The 14,385-nt window shown below is 35.8% G+C and overlaps 1 protein-coding gene across 3 annotated transcripts in view; it reads left to right on the plus strand.

The window, feature by feature from the left end:
• Positions 1 to 14,385, plus strand: part of IMMP2L (inner mitochondrial membrane peptidase subunit 2) — a 485,261-nt gene that overhangs the window by 244,705 nt on the left and 226,171 nt on the right. The gene's annotated exons all lie outside the window — the stretch shown is intronic.

Here is a 14,385-nt window from a genome sequence, read left to right on the forward strand (position 1 = left end):
AAAATATTTCACAAAAATATTTTCAATTTCACAGAAAGGTAGACTGAAAAATCTTCTCCTAGAGATACAAAACTATATGTGAAATGTTGTTAGGAAAAGCCTTTTATTTTACATATTATTTTATATGAATCAAATTGGTTTGTAATGGGGGATGAACAATAGTGAAATACAAAAGGCTGGTTATCAACAGGTCGAAAATAACAAAATACTGGCTATCTTGCATAAATTTAGTACTAGAACCCTGACTGACACAGGCCACCCTCTAGTGGACTGAAGTAAAATGTGGTTCTCATTTCACATAGGCTTTGTCTGGAGAAAGGCTCACAGTTGTGTCTAACAGTAATGCAAAAAATTTCTGAAGATTAGCAAACAATGTAAATTAAAGTACATTTGCAATGGCAATAGCACCAAAATTCTATTATAAAATGGTTATTATTTTATGAACACCATATATATCATTTTGATTCACTGTGAGTCTGAGATTGTGAAATGCATTTTTGTTTTCATTTTCTAAGAAAATGATTTTACACTTTATAAAATCACTTATTATGAAAAGTGAATTAAAGTGATGCCATCTTCTTCAATAAATTTCACTTTGTTATAATTGGTTAGGGTAAACTTTGCACAACCAATCCTGATTGACTCCCTGGTACTTACATTAGTTGGGCAGTAATAAAGCACTTTCCTTCTCCCTCAAATTTTTGAATACTGCACTTAAAGTAAGTATAGGGAGCAATGATTAAAATTCTTTAAAGATGTCTGCAGTTCAGTTTTTTTACCACACAGATAGCTGAGTAGGACAATCTCATATGTGAAATAATGGCTCTTAAGTGGCAGGCTGCAAATTCATGAAATATTCAAGTGTGGGAGGAATGCTGTGTGGCCCTTCCATTTTCTCCAGTTCTCTTATTATAGGCATTATAATTTTTTCTATTGGGAGTTAAAGGAGTAACAGGCAATATAACAAAAACACTTGGTGTTGACCTATCTTTGGCTGCCTCTCCGTTCTTCTTGCCCTGAGATGGGGACAGGGAACAGACGCTGCTGCAGAGAATGCCTCAGGCCAGAAAGATTTCATGTCACCTTCTTTCTTTAGGCTCAGGGTTCACCAGTGAAATCTTGTCTTTCATTTGCCCCTGTGAGATAATTCTTACAGCCTTTGATAGTACAGTTCACGGCTACGAGCTGTGAATATAAAACAATGAGGAATTTCCCATAGCAAACCTAATGCTCGAAGCCTTCCCTGCCTTCTGATGTTTTCTACCAAATGCTACACAACCTATCCAGTTTCTGATGGGACAATGCTCCTGGTGATGTAAGGAAAGTGCAACCAAAAGCCAGAAAAAACAAGAATTCTTGCCAAGGTAGCCACAACAGGAAAAATAGAAATCATTCCTGATCCCAGCCAAGTGATTACTCACATCTATACCATGACAAGAGATGTAAACCCGTGCTTCAGTTATGAGGTGGGGTGGAAGAAAGAAGATACAAGCATTTCAAGAACTCTGGGCAAAACTTAAAAAGAAGGAAAGTGTACTGTCAGAACAAATGAGGTACTGCTAGTAGTCCAGTGGAAAAGCAGAAGATCTGTGGATGAGGGAAAAGGTGGAGCTACCATTGTTCTGCATGAGTGTTCTCCTGCATTCTGCCCCTAATCTCACATAGTCATTGTCCTTCATTTAAAATCTGGCTTTCTGGTTAACATGAGAGTCATGCAAAAACAGATTCAATGATTTGACTTGTGAAATTCAGATGTGATTTTTCTTATGTGAAGTCTTCATTGTGGTTGATTGGTATGGCCTGTGTAATTGGAGGGCTAAATAATTAAATCAGCTAAAGCATGCTTGCATAAAAAGAGTGAGTTGTTATGATAGAATATATATGCAATTAAAATATCTCCTTGATAGATGTACACTTACATATTAGTTAAGATATTATTATATCATCATAAAGTTCTATTTTATAAAAAAGTGAAATAATTGATTTTTTAATTGATTTTTTTTGGTAAGGAATAATTTTTTTTTCAAACTATCTGCAGGAGAAAAATACCTTTTATAACTAATACAATTATGATGATTAAGGTTCATTATTTTCCTGCTGATTTTACTATGATGTTTGCTGGTTTTAAAATAGCAATGTAATCTATTTCACCAGAGTTATATATATAGCTTATTAGGTTACAGGATAGAAAAAGAATCCCTTAGACTGTGAGAGATATGATGAAAGTAATGTATGCTAACTCCAGGTATTTATTTTGCGTGCATTTTATCTGATTACTGAGTGCACATGAAAATAAACTAAATAATTACTCATTTGTAATGTATAATTAATGATGCATTAAAACTTTAGTTATTAAAATATAGTGGGTTTTGTGCATGCATTTTTGCTAAAGTTGGAAGGAAATTTCAAAATTTTTCCTGTTTTTATGTTATAAAAAGGATGAGTATCTCTGGGCTTTACCATTAATATATTGTTTGCTTATTGTGGTTCAGGGTGACCACCTCTAGTATTTTTAGGCACTGAGAACATAGCTCCATTGTGGAATGCAGCAAGTAGAGCTAAAAACTGAAATAAATACTATGCGGTTAAAGTAAAAAGCCAAAAGTATGTGATTTAAATTTTAAGGTGAAGCACTTCATATTAGGAACTGGCAATTAAAAAGTTTTTTTAAAGTAATTATCTACACAGTTTTTGCCCAAGTATAAAAGAACAGGCACTTTCTGAATAGCTGTATCCATTATTGAAACACACACCTCTCTCATGGTTTCTGAAATACCATGACTATAAGTAAGAGGGCTGAGTGGCGGCTCTTTGCTCTCTTTCTTCTTGCAGCCCTTAGAGTAAAAAAGAAAGGAGCTGATGTTTAAGACTGATTCTCACCAGTTCTTCAAAGCATACCCTTAGTGTATCTTCCGTGGGAGGCATGAGGAGGTATTCTCTTCTGAAGCAGGTTTCAGAATTGCTCTGAGTCAAGAAAATCTGTCCTGTGACTTCACTGAGGTTATTAACTATAGTTACTATAGTTATTATTTATTATGTATCAGTTATTATAACTGTAGTTATTATTAACCTTATCAGTTGTGATGCCTAATTTGCCTGGAAGAGAGATATAAGTGGCATCGCTTCCTGTAACCTCATTCTACCAGCATTTTCAGTGCTACTTATGCAATATCATCAACCTGACACTGTCATGTGCATTGTCTGATATAGTGACACCTAACTATTGGCATTTTCCTAAAGGCTATGCTTCCATATAGACAAGTGAAAACTTGTATTAATGTGTCTCCCACTAAAATTGAACCATTTTTTTCAATGATGAGCAAAAGCCAATGAAGTTCATTCATTGTCTTTTTTGAAGATGAAGGGCTTGCTGCCAGCAGTGGTAAGTTCAAGGTTCTAAATATGGTTGTACTTCATGATGGTGGGAAGTGTTATGCTCAGATCACTTAACCTGTTACCAGCTTTCTTTTATCAGATTCTGAGTAGTGTTGATGGGACAGAGATAATAAAGCAGAAGAAAACAAATTTAGGCCATGAACCTAAGGAGAATTTCACATAACGACAAGTTCATATCCATGCAAAGCACTAGCCACTTCATTAAAAGCCATGTAGATGTTAGTTCTAAGTATACATGACTTAGCAAAGCTTGGAACTGCGTCATAAAAGCAGCTGTGTAGTATAGGCAAACTCAAGCATGTGTAATATGGATGAATGAAAGCAGTGGTGATGAGCTGATGCTTATCTTGGTGATCCAGGGGATTTTGCATATTCCAGCTAATTCTCCTATTCATATAGCAACTGTGTTCTAAGAAACAGAAAGGACAAGATCCCAGGAAAGACCAAAACTACAGTGAGTCTTCCTCAGGAATGGTCTGAGGTCTGAAAAATCTTGACATATTTTATACTAGAGCCTATCAGGTCCCCCTCGTAAAACTCAGGGTGATATCAGAGTTCTTTTAATTTTCATCCCTGGATCTATTTTAATAGGCAAGAATCTCTCCCATCCCAGCATCCGCTGAAGGCTGGAAATGAGTCACACATAGCAACCACAACCTGTCTGTGCCGCGTGGGAATGTTAATGAAGATGAAGTAGTGAAAAGCAGCTAGAGAATTCTTAAGTGCAGCTGGATTAGATAGATAAAATATGGGATCTGTAAAGAGGTTTTCAAGCTCATGTATTTCTTTTACAAGTATGTTTTCCTTTTGGAAATGGATTTTATCTCAGTATGTTTATGTCTTACTTGTGCTGGCATCTTAGTTTTTGTGAACTGTAATAATTGGATGCCATTTTATAATTTATTGGGATTTTCTAGATGGTAGATTGTTAAGTCTGAGATTCCTGTGTTGATTTCATAAGGATCTGACAAAGATGGCTTGGATTCATTACTAATACAAAATTGATGAATGTATACTTTATAACCACTGGACACTAAAGAATTTTGCCTCTCTCCAGGCAAAGATGAGTTAATTGATAATGAAACACGCAAATGAGACAGTTTCAGTTTTTCAGAGTCCCCATGAAAAATTACCATATTTATAATAGGACCATCTAAAATTAAAAAGAAAAAAAAATCTTTTGAAAGTCCCCCTGAAATTATAGCTCCAGTAGAGCAAGGCCTGGAATTTCTTGAAACTTTCTTCTTCCCTGATTCTTAGCCAGTACTGTAGAGACTGAAGAGTTTTTTGTTCATGTCAACAGGGAAGGATGCCAAATAAGTATACCCAAGAAAATATGAGAAAAAATGGCTGGGAGCACTGTACTGATGGTGTCTGAACTTCATTGAATCAGAGATTTGTGCATACCTTTTCTTAGAATAATTCTTCTTCTGTTCCAGAAGATAGTCATAATAAAAAAAAATTAAAAGAGTCAATGGTACTGTTCTAGTTTGCCAAGGGAAATGAAGGAATTCTCATTGACATTTACTTTCTAACTAAATCTGATTACCAGCTCACATACTTAGAATTTTTCATGTGGAAGAGTTGGGTCCGCCCTACGCTGAGTGGTTATGGGCCATGGAGAACCCGCAGTTTATGTAACAGAAATGCAAGCTGTGGATATCTGTTGTTCATGAGCCCCAGTACATGCACAGGAAATGCGTTTTAGTTCATGGCTCTTTGAATTAGTCTGTGTCTGAGACTGATAAAGGAAATGGTACTGATAATGATTTCAATGTAGGGCCTTCCTTCCCCCCCCCCCCAGTTTTGAGGTTTTAGCCATTAAATGTCCCTAGTAATGTCATATTTATTTTTTGACTGTATATGGCAAGCCTCAGCGCGTTTATGAAAGGCAGAACTTCAGACGTGAATTTCTTATCTTTTCTGATGAAACTAAACAAACACTATTTTATTATATTTTTTATGTTTTAATACTGTAAATGAATCGACAAAAATATCTGTGGCAAATAGAGCCACCTAGCTGAATATTGGAACTACAATATAATTTTGGATTTATTTACTTTTACTCTGAGACTAAAAGAAATATCATAGTAATCCTCCCATCTCCTCAATAGCACTCTCAAGCTGTGGCTATGGAAAATTGTCATGAAGTTATCAAGGCTGAGACAAGGAGCAGCAAGGATGTGTGCAGTGTGTGTTGAGAATATGGGTAGCTAAAGATAGTTTAAAGCAAATACACTAAACTATGGGTGAAGAGAAGATCTTAGTAATTGGTTTTTTACACAATTTCATTTTTTTCAACTCACAGATCTAGAAAATGAATTGAAAGGTCACTGGAATGTACAACATCCTTACTGATTAGAAAAGTAATATATTTAATTAATTAAGTAATTAGGAATGCAGTAATTTTTCCCCCTCTTCTCTGTAATTTGACTGTCAAAAACTGTGGTGCATGTTACCTATTCTTTGTGATGTACTTCAAATGTTGTCTTTACAATAATAAGTGGAGAAGAATAGAAAGATCGTGTACATAATGACCTATTGGAGGAGGAGCTGTTTCAGAGGCTTTCACATGATTCCCATTACTAAGGAAACCACTTATTTTGTCTGTGCATGTTTTGAATAGATCTCTCATTTGAAGTCTGGTCCTCAAACCCTGAGGACTGCATTATAGCATTGGGAAAGAAGCAAAGAAAACAAAAGACAAGAGGCTTCAAAACACTACATCTTTAAGGAATAGAGTCTAAAACTATTGTATAACATGCTTATGAAAGTGTATAAATTTGTTTATATTTGAAGGGTTTATATATGTGTATTTTAATTACTTTGTTCCTATTAAAAATAAAGTGAAAGTATTAATGAGTAAATAGGGAAAGCAGATGTCATTCATTCTTCTATTGTAAGGACATTTGAGAAATCCAGTTTATCATTTAGATAGTATCAAATATGAGTTTTGATTTAATTCTCGGAAATGTAGTATTAGTTAGGAAGAGAATGAAGTGCCTGTCTAATGATAATGGTTAAAACAAGGCTGTCAGGTTGGCTATAAATTCAACAGTTGACCAAACATTTGCTCAGAAAACTCTTTTGGCAAAATTCCTGGCTGAAGATTAAGACATGACTGCAAATGCACATATAAACATATTTACATTATATTGGTGTTAGCAGAGTTACCATTTTCCCCAGGTGAATGTCCCATTTTGTTTTGATCAAGAACTGGACCAAGCACCTATATTAAAAATTGAATTCAAAGTCCCTCTATTATAAACTGTGCATGCTCAACTCAGGAACAAAAGGCTGATTTAGTATGGCTAGATGAATCTGGTTTGGGGTAATATGTATTTAAAGTATAAGTATTTAAATTGCTTGGAACTGAATCCAAAATATTCCCTTAGAGATCATAATTGTTCACAAATGGACGCTGCTAGTAACAAATGTAATAATCTAACAGATTACCAGAGAACTATAGGGAAATTAAGTATGTGGCTAATAAAAGTTCTTATTCAGCATTTCTGAGGTTACTATCTGAATAATATCAGTTAGTTTTTCTGTCAAACAGGATAGCAAACTGAAGACAAAGACAGAAATTGCTGTTTTTAAAGGCCTATGAACCCTATAACTATATTGCATCATTTGGTTTTGCATCAGGAAATGCAGGTTCTTTTTGGATCTAATCAAGAAATTCAGAAACACTCTCAAGAAAGACAACCATTTTATTAACATTCTAGAAAAGGAGATAGATAGCAAGTTATAAAATCTTACATCTCTTCTGATGCTGGGAACCCTGAGCACTGGACAGGCTTCTGGTCAGGTCCTTGCAAACTGTGCAGATCCTGTCCATGGTGAGGTTCACAGGTAAGGAGGTCTTTAGAGTTTTTATGGGATTTTCTTCAAGTGGATGTTTATAAGAAAACATGTTGCTTCACTTCAAGATAAAGACAAGGACATGCAGGTGGTGTCATCGCTGATGCCAACTTGGTGCTACCTACAGACTCTTCCATTACAAATTAGCTGGCTAAATTCATCGCATGTCAAGGGGGATTGTGCCACGTGACACAGTCCTGATGGCCAAGTGCAGTAGCATACAGCACGGCATAGGCCTGAGGGCCAAGTGGTATGTGCGGTACCGTACAGCATGGCACAACACAGGCCTGCGCCTACTCAAGTCAACTGTTATGTGTATCAGTAATTCCTCGAGGAACAGTAATCTTCTGGTTGAGACCTCTACAACTTCATATGCCATTGTAGGCGTATGAGCAAGAGGTTACTTTTAACACCAGCATGCTTTGAAGAGATTTATGTGTGTGTCTGTGTGCACAATTCATAAACGGTCAGTGCCTTATAGATTTTTCTCTTTAACTCCCTAACTGGTTAATGAGAGAGAGAATGACAGCTGTGGTAAAGCTGAAATGTCCTTGGCCTGACTTAGTTGAATACTTTCGGGTGAAATAAAATAAATATCTTTAAATTACATTGAGATATCAGAACGGAGTTCTGAAAGAAGCATAAATTTTTAATATTACAGAGTATTTCTGTTGTTTCAATCCTATACTGGTTGTGTTTACTTTCTTCTCTCTTATTGCAGGGATTCACAACAAGTCTCAAGGTACACTAAAAGCACTGCTATTCATTATCCTTAAATTTATGCTTGTAGCAAGAAATAAGATCTTCAGTGTCTGGTAATACTGACAATTTCTTTTACAGTCTAACCCATATGTTTCCAAAACAGTGCATTCAGCCTCTAACTCCCATCCGTATTATTACAGAAGAGATGAAATCAATATTTTTTTATGAAATAACTGGGATAGGCACCCTCAGAGAAAGCTAACATACATTTTGACACAACAGCATCAAGTTTACCTGGTGAGGATCATGAACGTCTTTGATCTTGAGAGGCAATTAACACTTAATAATTGAATTCATGATCCTTCTTGCCAGGGAAGAGGAATCAACATATTTTAATAATTTAAACATTTGAGTAAATAAAATAATAAATAAAACATTAGATAATACAATATAAATAGTAGTTCAGTGCCAAGTACATTTTGTGATGGCACCACTGCCAGGAGGAGGCAGAGGAGGAGGGAGTTTCCCATGGGGAAGCAACTCAGAGGGACATAGAGACACAGAGAATCAGAAACACTGTAGGAACTTTAATCATAGAAAAGAAATTACACTCAAAATAGTCTAGGATGAAAGGTCATTTGGAGTCAATAACATACAATTCTGCTGTAAGTTGTGGGCTTGTTAATTAGGAATAGCTGAGGAGGAGAAAGAATCTCTGTATTACTGGTCGATCAAGGAGTAACTATGAACTGACAGTGTGCTGCGGCTGTGAAAAGGGCAGATATGATCCTAGGATGCCCCAGGAAAGTTATTCCGGTAGCAAGAAGGAAGTAGTAGCCTTGGGCATCTCATCTAGAATAATACCTTCAGTTGTGGTTTTGTGTTGAATAAAAGGTGAACTCAAACTGCAACACACGCAATTAAATACTATTCACATGACTGGGAGCCCACATTACAGAAGAGTTCTTAAAGCTGTGCCATGTTTAGTATAGCAGAGTCTGAGAGATAATAAGATTGCGGCTGATAAATATGTCCTGCTGGTACACAGTGAGAGGTAAAGCTAGCAGAAGAATATGGGACTGTGATTAAATTTACATTTGGAAATTAGAAAAGGATTTTTTTCATATTTGAGTTATCACATCCTGGGACGGGTTTCCAGTGGAAACAGGCTGGGTTGTAGAGAAACACAACCAAGAACAAAATGAAACAACAACCCAGATCAAACCAACCAAACAGAAAAGCTTTAATGGTAGAGTTTGGTATGTTTATAAAAGACTTGATGCCTACAGAAGAAGGGGCTGGCTAGACATAGTACTTTAGGAAGGTCTTTCTAGTTTTCTGTTGCTCATCAAAGATAAACTCTACTTAGCAGATTTCAGTACAAGTCTTGTCCCAGACTCTACATTCTAAATTCTCTTATACTGTCTCTGTTAATCTTGTATATTTGGTACCATGGGAGTTATTAACTCTCCATCTTGTTGAAACACAGGTTTTTCAGTTTTAAAACAGCTTATCTCAGTATTTACCCCAGTAAGGATAAATCAAGCAAACAGGAATTTAGTAATTCATATTTATTTACCATTGTAAAATAGTGGTCTATGCATCTCTACTTTGTTAATAATTGAATGGCACTGGAAAAATATCAGAAGAAAAAAGGAAAGGAATAGCCCATGTGATAGCCTTGGATTTCCACTTTTCTTGATATTTCTGGAAACAGTAATCTCCTTGACAATATTTTCTAAAAAAAATTGTTATCCAAAGGCCTTAAATTTTACCTGAAGTTTTGTTCCCAACTGCCACATTGATCACCAAATAGAAACCTCACTTTATTGTTCAGTGTTTTCAGTATCTGCATTTGGGTTTTTTTTTGGTTACTATGACAGATAATGAGGCTTTCTAAGTTCAGCAACAAGGAAGTCACAAAAAGCCTTATTTGGAGTGACTATCTTACAAGCAAAATCCAAATTCCCCTAAATCACCTAACTTTTTTAATGTGATATTTTAGCACTCTGAATTCAGCTGACAAATAATTTTTCTATGGGTGGCTGTATGAAATAGCTGTAATAAACCCATTTTTTAAATACTTCAGTATTTCTTTGTTGGGCTTTATGTGAGTGTCTCTTTAGCTGATAGGCTTCCGATATGATCAGCCATCTACTGAAGTGTCTTTAAAAGGCAGGCACATTAACTCATTTCAGATTTTCCTACAGAGAGATATTCATCAAGGTAACAAACTTCATGATGGCAGAGAGCATTTTTCTCATTATTGCTAATACAAATGTTATGCTAAACAGGAACTGGAACACATATGGTTATGGCCTTAATGAAATAGTAAAAACATTGAGATTGGAAACCCAACCAGTTAAAATACATGGGCTGAGCAGGGAGAAATCAGACTGCTGACTCAATGTTTCATTTTGCTAACTGCACTCTCAGGCCACATATTTTTATCATGGCTACTGTTATATCAAATGAAAAATATTGAACTGAACATAAAGGAGACTCAATATTGTCATTTACAGATGAGCCTCAGGAGTAACCTAAACGGTGGATCATTCTGTATGTCAGGCAGGAGCACTAACTTTTGACCAGGAAAGGAGATTCTAGTAATTCCATTAATTCCACTAGCCCCTCCTGAGACTGTCCCAGTCCTGGGTGTGAGTGCAGCTACTTTTGGAGAGAAGCCAAAATCTACATTGCTACCTACACAGCACTTCCAAGCCTTTAATTGAATATTCCTAACCAGGCTATCCATAAATTAACTTATGCTTTGAAGCTCGCTTTGTACTAATTCATCATCCCTATATCCAGTCTTTCCTTCTTCTTTGTGGTTCTGCAAAGAAAGTTGAGTTGTTTCTCCCCATACCGCTCATTAGTTAGAAAAAAGCAATTCACCCTTCTCTTCTGAAGTCTTCTGCATGGAGGGCCCTGGCTGTCCACCAACTGCTTAGGTCCTTGTCCTTGCCCTTGCCAGCTTCTGCGCAGGCGGATGGAGATTTCAGTCCTCTGCTTCCTCCTTAAGCTTAGTGAAGATCTTTTGCATCTTTTGCTGCCTTATCAACATCTGTCCTCACTGCATTGCTCCTTGAGTCATAAGCTGCAACCCCATGTCTCAGTTTAAAGTGGGGGAAGGTGAAATCATGGATGCAGTCAATTTTTCCTCTTTTTGGTGGAAGGGAAGGGCAGAAAGAGATGTAGCAGGGTATATCATTCATGGTGAATGCTTTGTAAGCTTGTAGAGCAAATAAATTGAAAGGTCAGTGTTCTGGCTTCGATGAGCTGGTGAGAGAAGCTTTTACTTGGCATATGCCAGTATGACCATTCTCTTGCCCACTTTCAGCACAACTGTATTCCAAGAATTCTAGGATATTGATGGCACCAAATATCCAGTGTCTCTCTAAGCAAATTTTCAGACTGCTCAGTCCCTTGAATAAATTTTGGCTCTCTAAAGCTTGAAGGTCTATGTTCAGAATATACAAAAAAACATTTAAATATTTACTTATAAATTAGACTGATATCTTCAGTGTATTTATTGTCAACCTTTATTTCTGTGTTTTAAAAAAGTGCTCTGCTGATTTTTTTAAAGTGACTCTGACTTTTATAATATTGGCTAAGGAGAGATACAATATGAATTATTATCCCTATTCTAAACAGGTTTATGGTTTTTATGAGTGAACTAAATAACAAATACTTTTAAATGCAAATGTAACCAGCAACAAATTAAGCCTTTTTTTCCTTAACACACAAATCAATAAAGAGTTAAGATATGCTACTTGACTGGCTTCAACATAAAGCAACAGGCAGGGAGCAAAATGGTTCGTGATTTAAAACCAGGTATCCCATCTATCTCTTTTACAGGTTAGTAACTGTGCATTACTAACTCTGCTTGTGTTAGTTTGAGCATACATGTGTCATAACCTTTAAACAGTATGATTAATCAATCCTTTCAGAAGAGCTCCAATATTAGAGAACTTTATAATATGTAGCAAATCTTCTTGTTCCAAGAAGCATGCTTCTATTATTTCACCTGCATCTAAATCCTGTGATTATTAAAATCTTTATAAATTATTATTAAAAGCTTTACAAATGGTTTAAAGAAAGAGAGAGAAACTGTTTTTAAACAATGAAAGGCTGTAGGTCTTTATTTTTGAAAGCATTCAGTGTACTGTATAAACACATATCTTACCTTTAATGCTGCGAAATTCATTATTTCAGTAGTTCAGTGGAACAATGCTCTGGTTCTCTCTAAAGAGCTTGTGAAAATGAAACATTTTGCAACAGCAGCATGGGACTTATTAGGTGGCTAATTTGCAGTAATTTATAGATAACATCTCAAGGAATTGGAAGGCATGGAATCATTCTCACTTTTATTGACAAATCATTCCAGAATATGCTCGTAGGGAGTGAGATAGATGTATTAAAATCTTTTGCATTATAGGATTCAGAATTAAGAATTTATAATGAGAAAATCCTACATATTTTCATGAAGCCATAAAAATATGCCATGGCTACTGTTTTGTAGGTTTCCGTATTGTCTTCTTTCATACCCTTCGAAAGCAAATTACCCATATGCTACAAGAAATAATAGTGAGCAACATATTTAAATGAAAACATGGGCAAAGTTTTAGTTTTGTTGAAGACAGTTTTGTGATTTATTGATTTCAGCATGCTCAGAATTTCACATGTCTTGGCTTGAGAAGTGTTAGTACAGAATAAGCCTGATTCAAGAAAGAAGAGAGAGTTAGTTTACTGTGTATGTGCTTGGGTGGAATTTGCTGTCACACTGTTTTTGCATTTTCCACTGCCCTGTTCTCTGTGCGTATGTCTGTGCATTTCTAATGGATTTGGTTTTAGTGAATACAAACGTATCTGCAGGTGGGATGATCCAGTTTTCCATGTTCTAAAAGTGCAGTTCTGGTTTTCATATCTATCATATCAATGAGAAGCTACTGAGATTCTGGCTATACTGGAAAACATAGCTAACTTGTCATAAACTTCAGTGGTGCCTGGATTCCACAGTGCAGGAGGTCCACAGGTCAGTTCTGCAGAGATTTTGCTCATTCCTGCAAGCAATCTCTCCTTGGACTCCATGGCTCTCACAGGAATGGAGATGAGTAGGAACTCATTAGATGATCATTCACAGCCTCTTCTAATTAAAAAACCCCAAAAAGTAGGGTCAACCAATGAAAATATCAGGCTGCTATACACCTGTTATGGCCTGACTCTAGTTTCATGTTTTTTTGCCATCTGTGTTTATTCCACCTTAAATATTTAGTTCCTTATGATTAAGGTATTCTGCTGTTCGCTTTTCTCTGCTTCCACAGTGTACCTTGTTGCTATATATGCTATAATGCATATATGAATGAATATAACTACAGGTGAGATGTATGCCTATGTATATGTACTAGAGCATGTCTTCATTTTCCAAAAGACAGACCTCCAAGTTCCAAGCAGTGGCACATGCAGACAACACAGTGCAACACTATGCAAAGTTACAACCAGGAGTCCAAAAGAGGGTTTTGAAAATACCTAATTAGCCTAATTCTAATTAGCTTGAAAGGAGGACTGTACTGATCTAGCGTACAACTCTCAGTTTCAGTCCTGGCTCTCTACACTGAGTTCTTGAATTAAGCTGCAATATAATATGAACTTCTTTTCCAAAAGAATACAAGATGACAAATTTTCAAACTGTTTCATTTTGGTGTTCCCTAACAGGTTATGAAAAGACCCATTGGCCTAATGGGCAAAAGAAAGAAAAAAGATACTCTTTTGCATGACGGATGGTTAATTATTTTGATTCTGAATCTTCCTATTTTAAAAATTGGCTGATTAAATACTTGATTTAAGTTTAGGATTTGAGTCCATATGTAGTGCTACTTAGCTCATTGTATAATAATGATGAATGTTTTCAGCCTTGTTTTAAAATATGTTATAGAACAAAAGGCATTATATGACAAGTGAAGCACAAATATGCCGCCTTTGCACAAAACTAAATAGCTTAAATACCAGGTTTATGATCTGTTTATATTTAAAATCCATGTTTAGTTCATTTCCTTTGTTTGGAATTTTATATAGCCATTGCCCTATTCATAATGTCTCTTCAAGAAACTATAGCTTTTCTCTTTTATTTTACAGATTTTCTTTTAAAATATGGAGTTCCTTTGGAAAGAATTTATTTGGGGCAGATCTGGTCTAGCTGTCATTCCATTTCTAACCTTACTTCTCTGTCAGAACTACGAGCTGCTACATTTGCTGTGGTGACAAGGCTATTCTTCAGGTTTAAAAGATATATTGAAAAGGGGTGGTTTTTGGTAGCACTATTCTCCAGTCCAGCAGTTAAACTTTTCTGTAGTTTTTGTACAGTGAAAAGATCTACCTTCAACTAATGTAAACAGCTTTGATTCTCTCATCATTTTATTTATG

This window comes from Dromaius novaehollandiae, chromosome 1 (genome assembly GCF_036370855.1).
Source record: "Dromaius novaehollandiae isolate bDroNov1 chromosome 1, bDroNov1.hap1, whole genome shotgun sequence".
Taxonomy (NCBI): domain Eukaryota; kingdom Metazoa; phylum Chordata; class Aves; order Casuariiformes; family Dromaiidae; genus Dromaius; species Dromaius novaehollandiae.